The sequence below is a fragment of the Corvus hawaiiensis genome, chromosome 2 (assembly GCF_020740725.1).
Source record: "Corvus hawaiiensis isolate bCorHaw1 chromosome 2, bCorHaw1.pri.cur, whole genome shotgun sequence".
Lineage (NCBI taxonomy): Eukaryota > Metazoa > Chordata > Aves > Passeriformes > Corvidae > Corvus > Corvus hawaiiensis.
In genome coordinates this window covers 65,533,430-65,555,000 of record NC_063214.1, presented here as the reverse complement: position 1 = coordinate 65,555,000, position 21,571 = coordinate 65,533,430, and the positions used below count along the sequence as shown (strand labels likewise).

General features: G+C 37.7%; 1 long non-coding RNA gene across 1 annotated transcript in view; it reads right to left on the bottom strand.

The window, feature by feature from the left end:
- Nucleotides 1–7,291: 7,291 nt before the first annotated feature.
- LOC125336992 overlaps nt 7,292–21,571 on the bottom strand; it is a 91,401-nt gene continuing 77,121 nt past the window's right edge. The window contains exon 4 of the long non-coding RNA XR_007207901.1: nt 7,292–7,894. This is a non-coding gene — a long non-coding RNA (uncharacterized LOC125336992). The remainder of the gene's footprint in view (nt 7,895–21,571) is intronic.

Here is a 21,571-nt window from a genome sequence, read left to right as displayed (position 1 = left end):
GGTTCTTCCTAAATTCCTAACACCCAAACATTTGATTCCATTTTTATCAAAGATGTTAAATACGAACATTATTAGCTATGAAAACATAAACAAGCATACTGTTAATTACTTTTGATTATATAATATCTTTTGGGAATATTCCCCTTTTATTTTTTCACTCTTGACACACTCTATATGATGTGTAAGTTGTTTATTGAAACGATAAAAGATACAACCTTTAATTTATTTTCTTCTGGGCAGAACCAGTTAATGCACTACACCTCCTGAAGAAAAGAAAATTGCAATATTGTGTTGAATTTTCTGTCTCAAGAAACCTGATAACATGGCAAATATGTTACCCAACAGAGTTTTGGAAATTTTGCACAAGTGATGTTTAAAGGAAAAAAAACAACTAGTGACTTTAAAAGGCAGACTCATTCTGGTTTTGCTTATGCATTCTTTATTGCAAACATTACAGCCACAATACACTGCTCCATTGTTTTTTAATGTTTGATTTAATGTTAGTATATAAACCCCACCATCATCACTGTAACATTACTTACTAAATTTGACAATGCTGCAGATCTCAATGGAAAGCTTGAAAAATACAATGCAGACTGCACCGAGATTCACTTACACTCATCAGGAACTGCACTTGAATTCATCAGGAACCATTTTTTTTAATGTCTGAGAATGAAAGTTATACCATAGTCTACAGCTATTACTGAACTTCTCATGTTAGAGACTTTAACAGCACCCTCACAAGATTCTGAAATTGCAGCCTGAGATGTACACAGTTTTTCTCAACTTCCTTTCATCCTTTAAGAACTTTTAATTACTTTTCTATGAAGGCAAAAGCTACCACAGAGACTTTATAATTAAAGACACTCTCATGTCTTTTCCAGGCAATCTCAGGCCATTTGCAGTTTATTCCCATGAATTACATAGAAGTTTCTTCAGCGAATCCACATATAAAAGCAGTAAAAGGTATTGATGAAGGAATAGTTCTTGCCAGTATTACACTACATTACACATTTTCCTGAATCCCTGGATGAGAGCAACCCTCATTAAAGTTCTCAGCTATCCAAGACTGACTCCCAAATACTCTTTTTAAAATCTTTGTGCAATTCTCTGAAATGCTCTTGAACCATGTTGTCTGTTGGGACACAGACTTACTCACATGGATCAGTTAACTATTACACACGTTGGGAAAAAGTTGGTTTTACAACACTGACTAAGAAAACAGCTGAAAAGACTGAAGCTGCACTTCCTGTCATGAGATATATCCTCTCTTAAAATGAAAACCTCGAATTTAGCAGCCCTTGTGATTGAACAGGTATCCATGTTAAGCAACATGCAACATGAAGAAAGCTGCAAACATACTTCCTCACCAGTCTGATAGATATTCTCTTGTACTGGGTAGAAATACAATTTCCAAATTCTTTTAGGTCCTTTGGATTCCTTATCAAACATATAAGTATTGTGGCCCCTTCAATTCAGAGAAACAGTATGATTTCAGCAGACAATTGATTTTAGTCCCTACTCATAAGGCTTTAGATTAACACTCATAAGTGTTAATCTAAAAACACATCATTGATTTACTAAGACCTGTCTGCATTCTGCAACTGTTAGACAACATGAGCATATTTTAGAAATATGACCTCAGTTCAACTGTTTTATTAATTCTTAAATATAGATATAGAAGTAGATAGATTTTTATATAGATATATAAATATCTTTCCACTCTTTTTCAGCCTACAGACAGATAATTATGGTTGCCCCCATACTGCAGGATTCCCCACATTGCAAATTTGCATCCTGGCTATATCTCTTGCAATGTTATGGTTTCTATTAGATAGAATCCTGTGCGTGGGTAGGCAGAAAGTCTCAGTGCTCTCTAGCTGTTTTCCTGATCTGGATGAACAAGCATTTTGTGGAATATAAGTGCAGCACAGTCCAATTTTAACCACTGATACAAAGTAAAGTACCAATTATATGCAGAAGACACACAGTGAAACCTAATCTTCACTACATCTGATTATTATAATTGCAATATTAGAGTGCTGGGAGAGAGTTGCCTCCAGAATGGAACAGTTGGATGAGATTCAGCCGTGCCTCAAGCTGAACCCAATCAGCTCAGCTATATTTCTACAATCTATATTCAGGTTCTCAGTATCTCTGCTGTTACCTGATATAAGGCTTTGACCTATCTTGATGGAAAATTATCTGGACTCATTTATTTATCACGGCTCAGACAGACAGTGCCAAGGACATTTCTGAAAGAATGACACCCTCAGTGCTTTGGGATTCTCAGCTGAGATAGGTGCTTCAGTCCATCAGATCTGCCCTGAAGTAACCAGTACATTCTCATAGCATTAATAATCAAGTTCAGTGCTTCTAAATGCTTTGTGTACGCAGGCTAGGAATTTCAGCATGTAAAAAATTGCAGTGAAGAAATGATGGAGTTTTAATAGGAGTCAATAAAGTCATGAGAGGTGCAAACAGCTAAGCAGGGATTGACTATTCATTCTTCTTTGAATGAAAGCACCACAGGCTATCAAAAAAACTAGGTGTGACCTTCAAAAGAAGAAAGTCTGTACCTTTACACAATGTGTAAGTAATCTGTGGAACTTCCTTCCACAAGACATTGTAAATGCTAAAAGGATTTTTAAGTTCAAGTGGAAGCTGTGCAAGTTCATGGAAGAAATTTTCATCAGTAGTTATTAACTTCAAACACATCAGCTTCTCTTGTTCAGAAATTCCTTCTGCTGCAAGTTTCTAAAGACTGTAAGATTATGCTGAGAAAGTTTAACCACATTTGTTTCACTCCTATACTCTTTCCTATCTATCCATGTTTGGTTAACATCAGATAGACAATGCAGGACCTTTTGACATGGCTTCCTACTCTATTTCCATGACATCTTCTTTATCACGTGAAAGCACTCCATAACTGTGAGCACAAATATTTTTGAGTTTTGTCTTAATTAAAGAAGGCTAGTGGATGAATTTGGGCAGTAGATATACCCATTATCTGTCCTTTTCCAAAGTCACTCCCTGGCTTGGGCTCATTTCCTATGTATTAAATTTCTGGGTAAGGGCAACCCAAAGAAGTCAGAGTTAGGGAATGAAACCTTCTAATTGTCTACAAGGCAAATACACTGCAGTGCTGGGCAGTGTAAACATAACCCAGCTGATGCCCCCTGACCTTATGATTGTGGATTTGTTTCTGGCCCTAAGTATATCCTAGCATAATTAGAAGCACTTCTAAATAATGACCCCAAGATCAGGTTTGCATCTACAGATTGAAATACTGTATTAAACACATTTCTTCCTTATTGGGATAGGCAAGAATAAAGACAGTCTAGACAGGACTAACATTAGTCACGTAGTTTAACCTGGCACTGAGAGGCACTTGGACCTACATTGTGGACCAGAATTTCAGGAAAAAAAAAAAGGGGATGAGGTGCAGACAGAATAAGTGACCTCCAAAGGTCATAATGGAAGTTTATGTAAAAACAAAAAATAAATCTTTGACTTTTCAGTCCAATGATTTTATCATAAAAGGATCATCACAAGAGGGAAGACCTCTCTGGTTAACACTGCATGCTCTATTCCCAGCTGTGCTGTATTCTCGTGATAGCAGCTATCAACCATTACAAAGCAACTTAAGACCCTTTTATTACAGCATTAAGCCAACCTTTCATAGACATAAAGCTGAACCAAGATCTTGATTGCCAGTCTGACTCTGTTTAATAGCTCCACAGAGCAAATTTATGAACGCTACTATCTTGACATCCACTTTGTTTGTATCATTTTGTTATAGCCCTGTCCCTAAGATTTAAAATGTTCTGTACCACTGAGGAGAACTGATGCTCCAAGTTTAGTGGATATACATAACTATAACCTTGCAGATTAAGAGATTTTTTTCCATTGTATTTTCCCAAGTATCAGAAGTACAACTGAATCTAGTCACTTAAAACAAAATTTTAAATAGAGTTCTGAATTCTAGCTCTGTCCTTAATCTCCATTTTTTCAGGTAGGAATAATTCTTCTCCATCTCTCACAAGAGTTACAAGTACAAATATTATTCTTAAAGTAGATGCAGGAAAATCATGTATGGGTTGAAAATCTTATTAGAGCCTATCCCTTTGATTCTCTCTACAGCTTGACAATGCACAGAGAATATTTTGTGCTGAGTTGTGGTACCCTAGTATGACTGGAACAAGTGCTCCACAATCACGACTACAGCTAGATTGCCCCGTGCTGGTTTCGCACTGTACAGACCTCTCCACAATATTCTATACAGATGTTTTGGGGGCTTTATACTGAGGTTCAGATATCAGCTATCTGGATGTCTACACCTTCAATGGTCAATAAAATGGAATGGGCTCTTAGGACACAATCTTATGACACTTTTAATCAGGTCTAAGTTAGAATGAGATGAGTCAGTGATCCTGAGTGTTTTCCTGTGAAAGGAACAAAGATAAACTATTTTGATATTGACATTTGCACTGGCAATGTCCGCATTTCTCAGAGGAATTCTACCTTTCACTGTGTGTATTTAATGGGCCCCAGTCCTCCAGTGGCAAGTTGAATGCTTAAGTTTTCACTGTTCTTTGCTTTCTGCTCCACTGTACATACTTTTCTGTACTTTCTGATATAGATCCTCATTTTTATCTTCCAATAGGGAAATTGAGACTAGCGACAGAATATTTCCTCTCTTAAGGTGGGTTAACGTTTGTCAGTTTGGACAAGGAGTTGCCGGGTAGCAGCACACAAGAAAACGTGAAGTGACATATAGATCAACAACTTGTGAAGTTGCATCTATGCATAAGGCTGTGATTTAACCACAGAAGTAAATGAAGCTCTAATACTCCTGGAGCTGGATAAAATATTCCATCCCAAAAAGCACTGATGTGATATCAACTCTTTTTCTAATAATTTGAACACAGAACTATGTCCTCAGTTCAAAACTTTTTATGGGCTCATTTCTACCAGGAAAAGATTGATCTGTGGCTATGTATGAGAATATAAAGAAAAAAAATATCATTTTTCTGGAGCTCTGTACAGATGTCACTTCAGAACTGCAGGTCAGCATAAAATCTCATCTATCTATTTATAAAGTTGTGGCCATCACTCACTGTTATGAACATCACTGTAAACTTCAGATATAAATGGCCAAAACTCCCTGGCAGTAACTAACGCCTTCTGCAGTTCTGATTGTCTGTATAGACTTTAAAGTTTAAAATTTCTCAGAGACTGTGATGTTTAAGTCCCACGTTGAACAGGACAAGAGGCAGAACACATGCTCCTACTTCTCCTGCCCCTCTTCATTCAAAGGTTGGTTGTCTGCACTGGCAATGTCACCACTGTTATTTAAAGTTTATTGTGAAAGAATTCAAGATGTCAATTGACACCACTTTTATCTAATTTTGAAAGCATATTTGTTTGCAGACAGTATGGATGTTAGGGCTGTTGAAATGCCCTTGTAATTTTGTATAATCCATATCTTCTTACTTGACCTGTAAAGTCTTTAATTAGACATTAGATAGTCATTGGTTATGATTAATTTACTCTGTCTTTAGCTCTGTGGACCACTCATCACCTATCCTCCCACTATAAGGAATAACATCCCAGACTAAAATAGATACCAAATGGGATGAACTGCCCTCTGCAGTACTAATTCTAGTTAAACTTCATGGATTTCCTCTTAGATTACAGAAACTATTTATCTCTTGCCTTAACTGACATCACATGACTGTAAAGGGTGCATTTGGGAGACTAAGGGGAAGCTGCCACTGCCTCTTGCAGAATGTTGTTTGCTTTGTGCCATGACTGTACACCATGTGATCTAAAATACCCAAGGGGAAAAGAGAGCTTCCCTACGAACCCTGCTGGGAGGCACAGCAGAGAAGGTTCTTAAACTGAACTAAGGAATCAAAAAAACTTCCTCCAAATGACAGATGCCAAAGGCACTGACTCAGAGGTGCCTAATGTTCCTATTCTGAGTACTAGGGTTATTTGAACAATTTTAAACTTACACTTTATTCACTGACTATGACTTTTCCTTGAATTATATTTTATAATATATTTCATATAAATTGCATGTGATAGTTTATGAAAAATTTCCTAGATATTTGTAAGAAATGTCACAAACAGTTGCCAACAAACTGCTTTCATCCTTAAGAACTGTGATGGATTGCATGACCAGAGTGCTGTAATGGAAGGATACTAGATTGTTAGGAAGGATGGGACAGGAAGATGAGGTAGAGTAACCTGGAGTTACTGGTGGACAGTAATTTGGACACAGCCAGAAATGTACCCTTGCAGCACAGGCTCTCTTGGGCTGCTGTAGGCAGGATAATGACAGCACGTGGAAGGAGGTGATTCCTCCCCTTTATTCCTCGCTGATGAGGCCACACCTGAAGTAGTGTGTCCTCTTATGGTCTTCCCAGTACAAGAGGCACATGAACATACTGGGGACAGTCCAATGAAGGGCAACAAAAAAAGATCAAAGGTCTGGAGCATTTCTCCCATGAGGAAAGACTGAGAGAGTTAGAAATGTTTAGCCTAGAGGAGGGAAGGCTCATTGGGAAGATCTCAGTTCACATAAATAACCACAAGAGAATGTGAGGTGGATGGAGCAGACTCTTCTTGGTGGTGTCCTGTGACAGGACCAGAGGCAATGGTCACAGGAAGCTCCGTCTGAACATCAAGAAACACTTTTTCACTGTGAGGGTGACTGACCTATGGCACAGATTGCCTGGGAAGGTTGCTGAGTCTCCAACCTTGGTAAGATTCCAAAATTATACGGACTTGGTTCTGGCCAACCTGATATAGGTGACACTGCTTGAGCAGAAGTGTTGATCTAGATGACCTCCAGAGGTCCTTCCAATCTCAACTAATCTGTGAGCTCATGAATGAATCTTCTGGAACTTTCCATGAATGGATGTTTTATTTCATGTGGTACTTCACACTAGTTGTAGCTCAGTGTACTTTTTTCTTTATACGTTGTTAAATATTTCATGAAAATATCATAAATATTACATGACCATTTCAGAGAGATTTCTCATGAGTGTTTCAGGAAATATCTTATGAACATCGCTATGACATTTCATGAACATACTTATGCCTGAGAAAAAAAGATATAATCAAATATTTCATGAGTCTTTCCAGAATACTATCCAAGTTTCTTATGAAAACTGCAATATTTCAGAGATAGTTATGTTAAATACTTATTGATTACTTTCTAAGCAAGCCTTTTTTTTTTTTTTTTTTTTTTTTGAATATGCTATCTACTTCTAAAAACAAATAAAGCACCAAAGGACAAACATTTGAATCTCCTCAGGTATTTTTAGATGGTAGTTTAAATACAAAAAAGTGACGGTGTAAATTCATCACTGTCATAACCATACACACTGTCAGAAGTTGTAAATACACGTCTGGAAATGCAACTTGCATCCAGGCATGGAGTTTCCTAGGGAAAGAATATCTCCTTTGCATATCTTCTTTTCCTTACAGTACTAGTTTTTGTTATAATGACATGCTACATAAATTACTGCTATGTGTACTTCAGGCTTTCTATATGGACACTTTGTAATAATTTGTGGTGTGATGCACCTTAGGAAAAAGTACCTCTTGGTTGTGAAGTAATTTTCACACTGTCTGATTTGAGGTGAATACGAGATACAATATGTAATATTTACCAAGAGTGATAGGCTGCCTGAGTTACCTTTCAGTGACAGAAAGGAGACAGCTACAACTGTTTTCAGGTAAAGTAATCTTCAATACCTGCCATTTGTCCTTGGCAGTTTTATGACGTCTTGATCTCTGCTGAATCAGCTCTTTATTCTTGCTCTTCTGAGCCCACAGGAACTCCATGCCAGAGATACCTTACTCATGTCCTTTGAAATTCCTAGGGAAAAAAAAAACAAACAATTGTTTTTGCTTCCTCTGTCTACCTAGTCATAGCAGTTGGAAAACAAATAACACACTTTTCTGTGAGTACAAGACCACTTACAGTTTCAGACCTGTGGTGATGAACAAGTAACAAGCCCTACACATTTTATTTTTCATCAAAAAATAGTATATATCACCCTAAGTTTTGGTATAACATGTTCAGATCTTCTTCCTTCCCAGTATTACAATAGCTTAGAAACAGTAAGATATTTTCCACCTTACTTATGTCACATTCTGGAACTATGTTGCCATGAGCTTTTTATGTAGTATTTGAAAAATGCATTCAAGTTCTGTGCACTTCTTTTAGGAAGTGCCTGGAAGTATACACTTGGCTGGTTCATGAGAAATGGTTCGTGGATTGGCAGGAGTCACTCCCTGCCAGTCAACCTGAGCCATTGTAGGAACTCCCAAGCTAACAAAGAAACTTGACTGACATGATTCTTTTGGAAACAGTGGTGGGGTTGTGGAGACCAGGTAAGAAGTCATATGGGCATCTCTGCAGAAACTGCTTGTGTTAGAAGAGGTCACTGATACAAGCTGCCACAAAAAAACAAACAAACAAACAAAAAAACACCAAAAAAACCAAAAACCAAAACAAAAAACCACATTGTAGAATCATGGAATATCCTCAGTTGGAAGGGACCCAACAGGATCAGTCCTGACCCTGAGCAGGGCACACTAAGAATCACACCACATGCCTCAGATCATTGTCCAAATGCTTCTTGTACTCTGGCAGGCTTGGTGCTGTGACCACTTCCCTGGGGAGTCTGTTCCAGCGTCCAACCACCCTATGGGTGAAAAACTTTTCCTATTATCCAACTTAAGCCTCCTCTGGCACAGTTTCCTGCCATTTCCTTGAGTCCCGTTGATGGTCACAAGAGTGAGAGAAGAAAGCAGTGCCTGCACCTCCTCCTCCTGTTGTGAAGAAGCTGTAGTCTTCTATGAGGTCTTTCCTCAGTCTTCTGTTCTCCAGGATGAACAAGTCAAGTGACCTCAACAACTCCTTGTATGGTTTTCACTCAAGGCCTTTCACCATCTTCATTGCTCTCCTTTGGATGCTTTCTAATGATTTAATATCTTATACTGTTGTGCCCAAAACTGCACAAAGTACTGGAGGTGAGGCTGCACCAGCTCAGAGTAGAGCAGGACAATTTCCTCCATTGACCACCTATCAATTCTGTGCTTGATGCACATTTCTCCTTACAGTCTGTGTGAACCTTCGTCCTTGCAGTTTATGCTCACTGTCTCTCATCCTTACACCATTCAGCACTGTGAAGAGCCTGGATCCATTTTCTTGGAACCTTTCTCACAGGTTTTAGGGGAAAGTTACTAGGTCATCCTGAAACTTTTTATTTTCCAGACTCAACAAGATCATTTTTTCAGTCTCCCCTTACAGGGAACATACTCCAGAATATTAGAAACTATAGCTGAATATTTAAGCTCAAGTTAAAAATATCTAGAAAAAATTTACAACCAAAACTGAGATCTAGCTGTGTTTAGGGAACATTTTAAATCCTGTGCAATCCTCAAAGTAAAATTAATATTTTTTTCATTAGTGCTCAGAGCCATAGGGATTTAAAACATTCTCTACCAGTTGCTCCCCTGTATCTTAGTATATCTGTAAATCTTCATATATGCCTTGGTATCTCTTCATCTATTTGCAGTTATAAGTTGTGAAATGTTCCCCAAAAGAGTTGATCTATTGCTGCAATACTAGTCCTTGTACCAGATAAAAATTCAAGATACAATGCTGCACATTAAATGCCGTGGTAGGATATGTGAAATGTGTCTCAGAAATTCTGTAATTTTCTATAATTTTATCCATAGCGTCAACCATACACTGAAGAAAATTTGTTAGGATTGTGCTTTCTTTTTTACAGTAACAAATTCAATTATGTTAATAGTAAGTTGTTACTTACATATGGTAAAAGAGAAGGTTTAAAACAATAGGAAGAAGGGCACAGTATACAAAATTATAAAGACAAATAAATGTGTTGGAAGAAGTTAAATCTGGCTCCAGGCAGAGTACATAAAATTCCCAAAGCTAATGTGTTTTGGAAACAATGCCTTTGGTCCCATCCATGTTTCGAGTATACAGTCTGAAAGAAAAAAACTTGAGCCTGCTCCTGCTTCTGCATAAAATGATGGCACCCAACCATCTTACAGTACTTCTTCAAAAATTTTCTGAGTAATATTTCTGTATGTCTTTGAAATTCATCATAATATTTCACAAAAAGATACCTGTTACCCATATCACCACCTTCTGAGTTGCTTCAAACTTTTGTCAGATAGTGCAGATCACTAAAACAATTTCTTCCTTGTCAAAACTTGTCTTGGGGTAGGAGAATGACCTAAACTGCTGAGCCTCTATCAGCAAATAAAAAGAATCAGAAACTGCTGTTAATGTCAGCTATCCCAGCATGTCATGTGTTCATACAGGTAAAACATTTTGCCTCACCAAACTACACATTTGCATCTCAAACCAATATGTTGGGAATGTTCCTTGGTCACTGCTCCCTCTCAGAACCTTTCTGTCATCTTCTGCCAGGGCACTGCTTTGCCTGCATTGAAATTTTCCCTCAGAACTTGTGTAGTCACTGCACAGACCACAAACATCTGTGTCCAACATAACTTTTCTTGCAAAGACAAAGCTCCTTGAGAACTCCTTGAGGTCCCCTACAACTATTTTCTCTTACTTTTAGGAGAGCCCTAGGCAGGGCTAAGGTGTTTGTTCACCTCATTGTTCTCCACAATAAAAAAAAATCTTTTGATCCACAGCACAAGACTTCTCCCAAGGAAAGAAATCAATGTCAGTTTTCCTTAACACTGGCAGACACCAGAAATAGGAGAAGTTTGTATATCATACTAGATTTTTTTTTGCCAATTTCTAGATCTTCCAGGTATGTCTCCTTTTCCTGAATTGCCATAATCCTCATTCCATTGATAATAAACATTTTTTACTCTACTGAGCAAAGAAATCCAGTGTACTAAAAAACCCTCCCCCAGAAGGTTAGACAGAGGCACAAGAAACAGCAGTATATTTTAACACTCTAAGGGTGTGGATCAATGCCATTGATGAAAGGAACATGCAAATATATGCTCCAAATCTGGCTGTCATATAGTATTTAAATATGAAACTTGTACACAGTCCATATGACCCTGAAAAATAAAGAAGTCACATGGAAATCTGCCATTGATTCATGCAAGACACAAGCAAGTGATGGCTGGAGGACTGCCAAGCCTGGGCAGGGTATCAGAGCATCTGTGCAAACATTAGGCAATCCTAATACTGCAAAGTAAATTTGATATTGAAGAGTTCAGGTTACACATCATCTTGCTCTAACAATTGCATGATATGTACACTGATTTTTTAAAAAGGAATTAATTAGGCTCAGCAAAAAGTAAACCACACCCAATCAAGATTATACAAGCATTTGGAAAAGAGGGTGGAAATAGAAATCAGTCAGATGCCCCTTCTTATTATTGCCTTTCAGAACAAATCGTTAAGCAACATGCAGGAGAGCAAACTGCAGTTTGGAGTCACTTCCACTGAAATCATCAAATGTTTTCTGGAGGAAGATGATGATAATGTGGAATTATTATAGCTGTGACCTGACTGAAGAAACTTAGTGGGCTACTGCTGTCATGTGTTAAGAATTTACATTCAAGGCTAATATTTGTTACCTTCTTTCATTACATCTGTTTTTTTATTTATGTGAATACAGTGATAAAAATAGCAGCATTCAGACTCTTTATTTTCCAAATTGGCATGAAGCTGTGTCAGGGGAGATTTAGATTGGATATAAGAAAAAGGTTCTTCACCCAGATGTTGGCTGGGCACTGAAACAGGCTCCCCAGGGAAGTAGTCATGGCACCCAGTCTGCCAGAGTTTCAAAATTGTTTGGACAATGCCCTCAGGCACATGGTATGATTCTTAAGGTGGTCCTGTGCAGGGCCAGGATTTGGACTTCAATTACCCTAATGGGTCCCTTCCAGCTCAGGATATTCTGTGATTCCATGATTTAAATTAATAATTTTTCACTCCCAACCTTTCTGGTTGTTACCTTCTTCGCATTTTTTTAAAATCCTCACCTTGTCAAGTTCATTTTTCTTATCTCTATGCCCAATTTGTGACATACACACTATAAAAAATGCTGATAAATATATTTTATGGAGAGTTAAACTTTTAATGAGTGCATTTCATGATTTATGTTTTAATTGCCTTTTATACTGATATTTTCAGGCAAATACAGGTCCTACATATCATAACTGCACTATCTTGGCCAACAATCTACTTTCTGAAATTGTGCCTTGTATTAATTGTTCAAACATCACGAATGTTCAAGATAAAAATTCTAGGCAGTATGCAGGGGAGAGAAGGGAGGCAATCACCCAACTTTTCCTTACAGAGAATATCCTACTGCCAGAATAACTCCAGCTTTCCAGTACTGACAATTCCTGTGAAGGTGAGCGCTGCATTAAATTCACTGGTGGTACATGCTGCATGTTAGCATGGAAGGGGGTTTCATGCACAGAGAGACAAGTGCTGAGACATGATAGATAACTCTAAATTTAGAAACTGGGAAGGCATTTAATTAAGATTTACAAGGACAGATATTGTAAGTTAAATATCAGATGATGGATAGAGGCACTGTAAAACATGTCTGTAACAACCCTAATTGCCATATAACTAAGCCTTGCCATGTAAAGCACAAAGAATATTGCAGCTTGATCACAAAAGAAAAAGAAGAAATAGCTCTTGCTGCCCTTAACTAGGGATATTTACAAATTTCAGGTATCTGGATCTGAAAACCTATAGGAGACTTTACACAACCTTAGCTAGACTTTTGACCCAGGATATTGAGAACAAAGTATTAATGCCCTGAGAAACAAATAACATTAGTGCACTGTGATTTATGTGCCAAAAGAATGTAAACGCCTCGTGTTCATGAATGACAAAAGCTGTAATCTGAAGCAAGGCTCGACAAAGCTCTTTGCTTCCTGTTCATGATATTAGCCTAAGAAACGAAAGTTTTACACTGAAAATCACTAGCTTATCACCTGTTATACCTATTATGGTATTAATCACAATTAAAAATCACTTTGATTTTTGCAAAATTTTTGTGAGAATATATTTGGCTTTCTAAAACATACGTACTTATATAGTAGCTGAAGTACTGAAAATCGAAAGGTGTGTAGTTCGACACCTTTTAACTCCATGAAAGCTCAGCTCAAGCGATAGTGAAGGGTCTGGAAGGGAAGCCGTATGAAGAGCAGCTGAAAAAGCCTGGAGAAAAGAAAACTGAGGGGAGACCTCATTGCAGTCTGCAACTTCCTCATGAGGGGAAGAGGAGGGGCAGGCACTGATCTCTTCACCCTGGTTACCAGTGACAGGACCTGAGGAAATGGCCTGAAGCTGTGTCAGGGGAGGTTTAGGTTGGATATTAGGAAAAGTTTGAACCCAGAGGATGGTTGAGTACTGGAACAGGCTCCTCAGGAAAGTGGTCACAGCACCAAGCCTGACAGAGTTCAAGAGGAGTTTGGACAATACTCTCAGGCACATGGTGTGACTCTTGGGATGCTTCTCTGCAGGGCCAGGAGCTGGACTCAATGGTCCTTGTGGATCCCGTCCAACTCAGCATATTTTGTGATTCTGTAATTCTATGACTGACATACATTCACAAGGATGAGCAAAGCTGGCTGTCTTGATGTACCTCCTATTATCTCGGTGAAAATTTTATGAGCTTATAAATAAATTCATTTGCCTTGTAAGGAATAAAAAAGCAACATAGAAACTCCAATAATTGTTGTACACATATTTTGTGTGAATTTTTGATGGTGATTCATAATAACTAGATGAAAAATTAGAAGCATATTGATGCACTAAATTTTCTTTATTTACTTTTTTTCTAATTGGACTGAGTCTGCATCCATTTTAGCCCAGTTTCTCCTACCTCACAGTCATTAATCATTTCCAACATGTCAACATAATACCATGCTAGCCCACAGACTCCTTGGGAAGAGGCAATTATGTTTATCCAGTCTGGAAAAAATGCAGTAGATAAATTGGAGTAAGGCAGATAAGTTACACAGTATCATATATTTCTTGCCTAATACAATGTCATAAATTCACTCAAGAGGTAGCTTTCATGCACACGGACACAAAAAAACCCCCACATTTCTAGCCATATTGTTTATATTACTATAGCCGTGAGTTAATAGATGTGATTTCCTCTAGCAAAGTATCCATAGTGGAAAGTTTCTTGTTCTGCCTGAGTTCTACTGCCCTGAAGAGTCATTTCAACAAACAGCAGAGCTTGATCACTACATGGTGCAGCACCACAGCTCCCTTCTAGAATTATATTTAATTTCTTGTCATCATATGGACTTTGTGACATATTAGCCAGAGATCATGTTGTTGTTATATTGGGGTTATGCCTCATTGACCTGTACTTTGGACTAGTGCCAAGACCTGTGACATATTCTCTCCTCTGTAACTGAGTTTACAGAAGTGAGAAGATGAAGTGTTCTTGTTCTGTTGTTACAGACTTATATGTAACTGACAAGACACAAAAGACCTGCTGGCAGAATTTCCTTGTTGCATAGCCTTTGCCATAAATAATATGGCAAAAAATTAACTATTTAACTTGAAATAGTAATTGCAGTGCCTGCTTTTCAACACTAAAATGTACATTGAAGATTAAAGGTTGGGTCTAATTTACTTATAAATATCAATATTTTTTAAATGAAACAAAACATATACTACTACTTTTTTACTCTTGGTGTTTTCCAAAGAAAGATAAAGTGGGCTTGCTGGTTTGAATTTTTTTAATCTGTATATTTCCTTTCCTGTTCTGTGTTTATTACAGAACTAGAATTAAAAATATTTCTAGTTTGTTTCCTAATTAATTCTGGTGCCTAATGATGTGCATCAATTGAATGACTTTGTACTTCTGAAAGCCAGATATCTGCCTACCTCTAAGTAATGTACAATGAATAATGTAAGTGAAATTCCTGTAATGCTAAAAAGTAAGAAGAACATTGTGGAATGTGTCTTCAAAATCTGACGTTTGGTTTTCCTACTGTTATTCTCAAATTCATTTAACTTCCTCGAAAAATGTTTGTCGGATTTTACAATTAAAAAAAAAAAAAAAAAGGAGGTTTAGCTTGTTTTATCTCCACATCATGCATGATTGGTTTGGCGAAAAAATACGGAGTATTGTCAAGTCTGTTAGTATTCTCCAGTGTTTAGGTAGTTCAGAGCACGCTGGTGTACCTTTCATAAAGGGTGATACAGAGTTTCCAGCAATGATACCAGCTGATCCAATAGTCCTTAGCACCATTTTCTGACAAGATCATTCATGGTACCTCAGAGCATTGTGTGCCTAATACTAAAGCAAGATTAATTTAAAAAAAACTTGAAAATCTATCAGTCATTAAACCAAGAGACCATACCATGTTTTCTATTTAATCAAAGCTTTCTAAAAATGCCTCTCAGAGTGTGTAAGTATTTTGAAGTATTTTTCACCTCATGACTTTGTGACTTCCCACAGTGAGCAAATTTGGCACAAACAGCAAGACACCATGAATCCAGATGATTATGTTTTCTGTTGCTATATAAATTTTATTGGATATTATACAGTTTAGTAATTTTCAAGGAATAGTTATTTTTAAAAGTTGGAAAGAATAAGCACAAGCTCATGAACTGTAAAGCTGATGCATTGAAATAAATCATCTCAATTCAGCACTGCATTTTAAAACTGTCAAATAAATCCTCAGAACATGATAATAACAAAATAGCAGAAACATGACAACTTACACTATGAATGAGCCTTTTAAACAGCAATAAATGAGTCAATCAAAACTAGTTGAAATTTGACATGCTTTCTAAACTGTCATGAAAGATTGAATTTCAACAGTAATTCTTTCATAGAAGGGAAAGAATTGAGTTAATATCAGTTTGGTCCAAGCACACACCTACTTAATGCAATTGGTGAAGCGACAGTTAAGCCAGTCAGTACCATCCACAGTCAGAAGCTAGGGTTTTGCTGCAGAAAAAGAAGAGGCCAAGGCTAACAGGCACTGATTTCCTTTACATCATTTAGGACTTCACCCTTTCCAAAGCACTTTGCTCTTGGAGAATGCTTTTTAGAGCAATCCAGAGACTGCAATAAGAATAGGCAGCACTGAATGATGCACAATCTGTGAGTATGACTTCAAGCTCTCTGAAGAACAGAGTAATAATGAACATTTAATTTAAAGAGAAACAGGCACATGCCACAGATCAGCAAACAGAAGCTTACAGCTGTCAGCCAGTGGTATACTCATGTGGTATACTCATGTCCCTGGATTCATTTAAAGAAAAGTAGGTATCACTGAAACTAAAGGTTTCGTTTTTAAGCAAGACTCATTTTAAATTAAACCAATTTATTGCACTCACATTTTAGGTTATTTAAACTAGCCTTTGACACTTCTCTCATTCATACAAAAGCTACATTACACTCTTACACCTTTTTTGGTTCCAGATGTTGAGCTGTTTGGCATGCTTTGTCCATGCATTGAGCAAATTAATTCTTTCCATTTTGCCCAGCAGCTCCGTGAGGATGAGGAATGTCTCATCAAATCCAACAAATGTCATTTGGACACCATGACTGTAGTACCTAGTTCCAAATTTCTGCCTCCAGTTGGCACTTATCACAATTTAAATACCTTTCAGCATCTGGACTGTTAATTCACATAATCAGGAGCGAGATCCAGAAAGACTCCTTCTGCATACCTGGAGTGGGACGTATCCTACTTATCAAAAAGACATCTCTGTCTAAAGCTTTTCATTTGCTTTCCAGGCAGTGAAGAGAAACAGTCACTCTTAGGGTATGGTTCATCTAATTTAAGGCATCTGTATTAGGATAAGATTTTATATCACCTAGGATTTTTGCTTCTATAATCACTTACATATGGAAAGCTTTCTGCATGTACTAGGTGCTCCCATCTTGAATAAGCTCTTACAAATATGCAAATTTGAGGTTCTGACATCTCCTGAAGAGACTAATCTGCTGTGTGCATTCACATCTAGCAAAACACAAGTCACCAAATTCAGCAAAAAGCATGTCCATTTGGTCCATTTTCAATCCAAAGTGTGAGGGAAGCAATGCCAGTTCCTAACTTTTGTGAGAGACATGTGGTTGCAGCTCAGAACTAGATTCTGTTAGCTTTGTCTAAAAAGGCTACAATACAATTACTTACCCAGGTCACCAAAGAGTTTAAACTAAAGATCAAGGCCCAATTCTGTTAATGCCTTCCACTGAGATGAAGCCATTGAGACCAGACAACTACAAAAAAGTTTATAATACCAGATATAGACTCAAGAAAGGCCATGTTTACACACTTTCATCATGCTCCATGACAGCAAACGTTTGATCTCCACTTCTAAAGGTCATTGGTCCATTTTAAACCAGCATAAAACATGCAAAGCCTGAGGCAATGAAGAACATCTTACATTCTGTTACCTCCTAGAAAAATGTATTAATTCCTTGTTTACTGTTTTAGTGTTGAGTATTTTAAGATTAAAATTTCAGAGAAGGAGATTTAACTAATTTGTTATGATCAAAAGGATGACAAATACTTATAGAAAAATAGATATAAGGTTAACCCTAATATCAGATGGGCATTTATATCAGCATTGCAGAAAAAACTTTAACTTTCAAAGAACATGGGGATTGCAGACACATACATGTCTGCCACCTTTCAGGTTGTCCAGTCAAAGCTATGTCATCTCTTCACTTGTGTTCAGAGCTTGGCAAAAATTACTCCTTTTCAATGTCAGATTTATAGAACCCACTTCCAGAGCACCAGGGCTGAGAGACCCGTGGAGGCAGTCTACATTTTCTTCCAAAGTTCTCAAATTGTCTTCAGCCACTGCCAGTTGAACGTGAAGCAGTTTCTCTGTGGGTTTGCAGAATGAAAAAAACGGCTGCTATGTGGCAGGATTTGGGCAAGGAAAGCAGCTATCTAAGGCAGTTATTAGTTCCACACGTGTTGGAACCCTGAGTTCAGAGAATTTCAGCCTTTCAGTGCTAACAGGCAATGATCCTCAAAAGCACACTGCACTTGACTTGAGGCCTTGGGAAAAGCTTTCTAAATTATGTGGTAGCACTGAGATTGTTGCTGTGTAATTAAAAAAGAAGTTTGTTATGTCACTGCATGGAATATGTAGAGATGTAGAAAAGTTAGGTTTCTGGGATATAATAATATATATGTAACAAGATGGAGGATTTGGGGTGTAGGTTAGTTCTTCTATCTTCTTCCTTCTTCTTCACAAGCCTGAGTGATCTGGTATTGGTTCAAAAAAACCTGCAGTTGAGAACATGAATGATTAGTTATTGGATTATAAGTAAAAATAAATTAGTTGGCATTCCATAATTGGGTCATTTGGGCTTCAAAAGACCTTGGAAGGTAGCACTCCAGGGCCATTTTCACCTTGTTACCTTGGAGGCACATTCTGTGCAGCTGTGCCATAGATAAGAAAAATAAACATCTGAGTCTGAAGAACAACTCTGCATCTCCTGCGTTTCGATCTGAACTCTGAGTAAAAGAACCAAGGAACAGAGGCAGGGAAAGAAAAGAAAAAACCAGAGAATTTTAATACATACCTTTCCCTCTTACATGGCAATTGCACAGGCTGGGATTTAATGCACTGACTGGAGGAGGGCTAAATTTACTCCTTAACCAATGCTCTTTGAACCCTCTGTCTGGAGATGCATGCCAGACTATGAATTGTTAGTGTAAAATGCACTGGGGTAAAAAAAGAATAATATCTCTTAGCAGCTCACTCTAGTTGATGACCAGGACAAAGAGATGGGAAGGGCTGGAAAAAAATATAGCAAAATTTGTCTTTCTCTGTAGTGCTCTGCAGTCTTCTTGTATCAGTGTTCCTGAAACACAAAGGCTCTTTGATTTCAGAAATATGAATGTTCCTGAATTAGGCTTTGCATAGAGCATGTAAAATCCAAGCCGGTTTGTTTTGCTCATTGCTTTTGTTAAAACAGACTCTTACAGGATTCCAGAGGTTAGTAAATGCATTAACATGCAAGGATTGGAAACTAATGATAAATAAAACCTTGGCAAAATGAGCTTAGGAAGTAAGAGCATTAAAAATCAATGGTTCCTTCAAAAGAGACTAATAGAACCACTTAAATTACTCTGCCATTACAAGGTTTCTTATCTTAACCAATAAAGGACTGAATAAGCAAATTAGATTATTAACACAAAAACCAACACATCTCTGTAACTATAAGATTTCTTTTCTATAGGTATAGTGGGAGAGAATATAATCGCTTAGACATAGAACAATACAGTTGAATAACTTCTTTAAAGCTTCGTCCTGAAGCCTAAAATCACCATTTGTGTTCACATAAGGACAGAGGGAACTAAATATTAGATCTTGTTGATGTGAAAATTATGCAGATTTTGGACTTTCTGAGCACCATATTTAGTTTTAAAAAGATACAATTATTTCATAAAGCAGAATTACAAAAACATTGCTGTGTTTCTATCCTTGCCAGCATCCTTGTCTCAGTTTCTTTTCTTTATAATGTGTTAGAGCATAAATACTAACTCTTCACTAAAAAAATATCAACATGATTCTAAGTCTTTTGGTGTGTAATTAATTGTAGATCTTGGGCAGGAAAGACAGGATCTCAAAGGTGTTTTAATATGGTCCACTTATATAACTCACCCAACCATGCTCTGCAATTACCAACAGATCCTTCTCTTCTGGGCATGTCTAGAGATGCATTGAAGCCATATGTTGTTCACCAATAATAATGATTTCCATATTTAAGCCATATTTATTAAAGACAGGGATATTTCTCAAAGTTAATCAAACTAAACAATCTCTCAAATCCTTACAGTGTTTCTATTGTATTCCTCATTGTCTATGCTGAACTTTTGTTTTGATTTTCCAAGATAATCTCCTCTTCTGCAAAACAGAAGCAACATTGCTAAAGTGAATGACTTGCCTTAATTTATGCAATGCCTTCCTTTCTTTCTTTCTTTACATGTGCATTTTTAAGCATGAGTGACAAAGGACAAACTGTCTGAAAATTAGAAAAACTCTGATTTCCTGAGGGAAAAAAAAAAAAAAAGCAGTACAGTGCAAAGTACATGCATTACTTCTTTTCTCCCTGCCTCTGTCCTATATTTTTACTAATAAGCAGTATATAATTCTAGCACCTGTGAAAGTCACAAGGCTACTGTTGCTTCAGCAAGTGGCTGAGAAGTAGGTACCAAATAATTAACTGCCACACTGATAAATGTGGAGGGTGGTGGGAGGCTCAGAACTGCCTTGCTGGTCAACAAGCGAAGTATTGTAAATAGCTTGCAATCAGTCAAGCAGTTAAGTACTCTGTGAAAGGGATGGTTTACTGCCTAAGAAAGGTCTTGGAGGTGAAGGAGGTTGGAGCAGCCTAGAAGATAAGGAGGCTGCTGTATATGCCTCCAATACCTATAGCTGCAGAACCAACCAAGGACGGTTGATAACAGCAGCCAAGGATAGTTGGTAATAAAATGCTGTGAGAAACTACAGGATGTGACTGGAGAAGGGGGCCATACGGATGGCAGCACTTTCCCAGGACAGACAACCTTGTTCTGGCTCCTGGAGATAAGCACAACACAGTACAGTGCAAGCACAGGAATGAGGTCAAGAAGTGGGCATGGACTGTAGGGGATGATCAAGACCACCAAACATCCACAAAGCCCATTTTCATAAAGGTCTAAAAGAACAGACTGTGCACGATCACTAATTTGCATAGAAAGTGAGAAACATATCTCCAGGGCAGGGAAAATTTATCTATAAAAAGGTACCCTCACAGACCCCAGGTGGCACCCCCAAGACCCTTAACATCTCAGCTGGATTGATACTGTAGCCAGGACTGGTGATCTCTTTTTCACTCTTCCTTTCTTTCTCTGTCTCCCTCTTTAATCTATCTCCCTCTCTCTCTTCCCTTTCACCCTACCTCTTTGTTCAAAATCAACTTCCTCTTGCTTATACGAGGAGATCAGGGATAAACATACCAATTTCCATGTCAAGTGTGTAATTTACTAATAAAACTTTGTAAGCTCTTGTGGACCCTATGACTTTTATCATTCCTTTCAGTCATGAGCATTTATGAATCTTGTGTGCTCCCTTCCACTTAGGGGTGGGATGCCACACAAATGTAAAAAAATGAAACATTGAGAGATACTGAAAACAAACACAGAAATGTCTTTGGCCAGCATTTGGTCAAGTATATCAAACTAAAGCCCTGAAGAGAATCCCTTCAAAATCTGTTGTGTAGTAATATGCAGGCTGGTTTCTATTCTTGTCTCAGATCACTAGTTTGCTCATCCTAGGATTAACACGATGTGAGAGTCAAAATGTTCTACCACCTAGTAGCAATTCAGGGTCCCACACACATTCCTTTTCTATGTTAGATACAGAGACTTGGGATGCAATAGAAGACTGTCCAGACTGCTGGGGATACTAACTTGGGCATCTGTCTCCACCTTATGAAAACCAGAGCATTTTATAGATCTGATGTGACAACAATAAACTGTAAAAGCTAGAGAAGCCAGCTCTGTAGATTGTTCTTTGTTG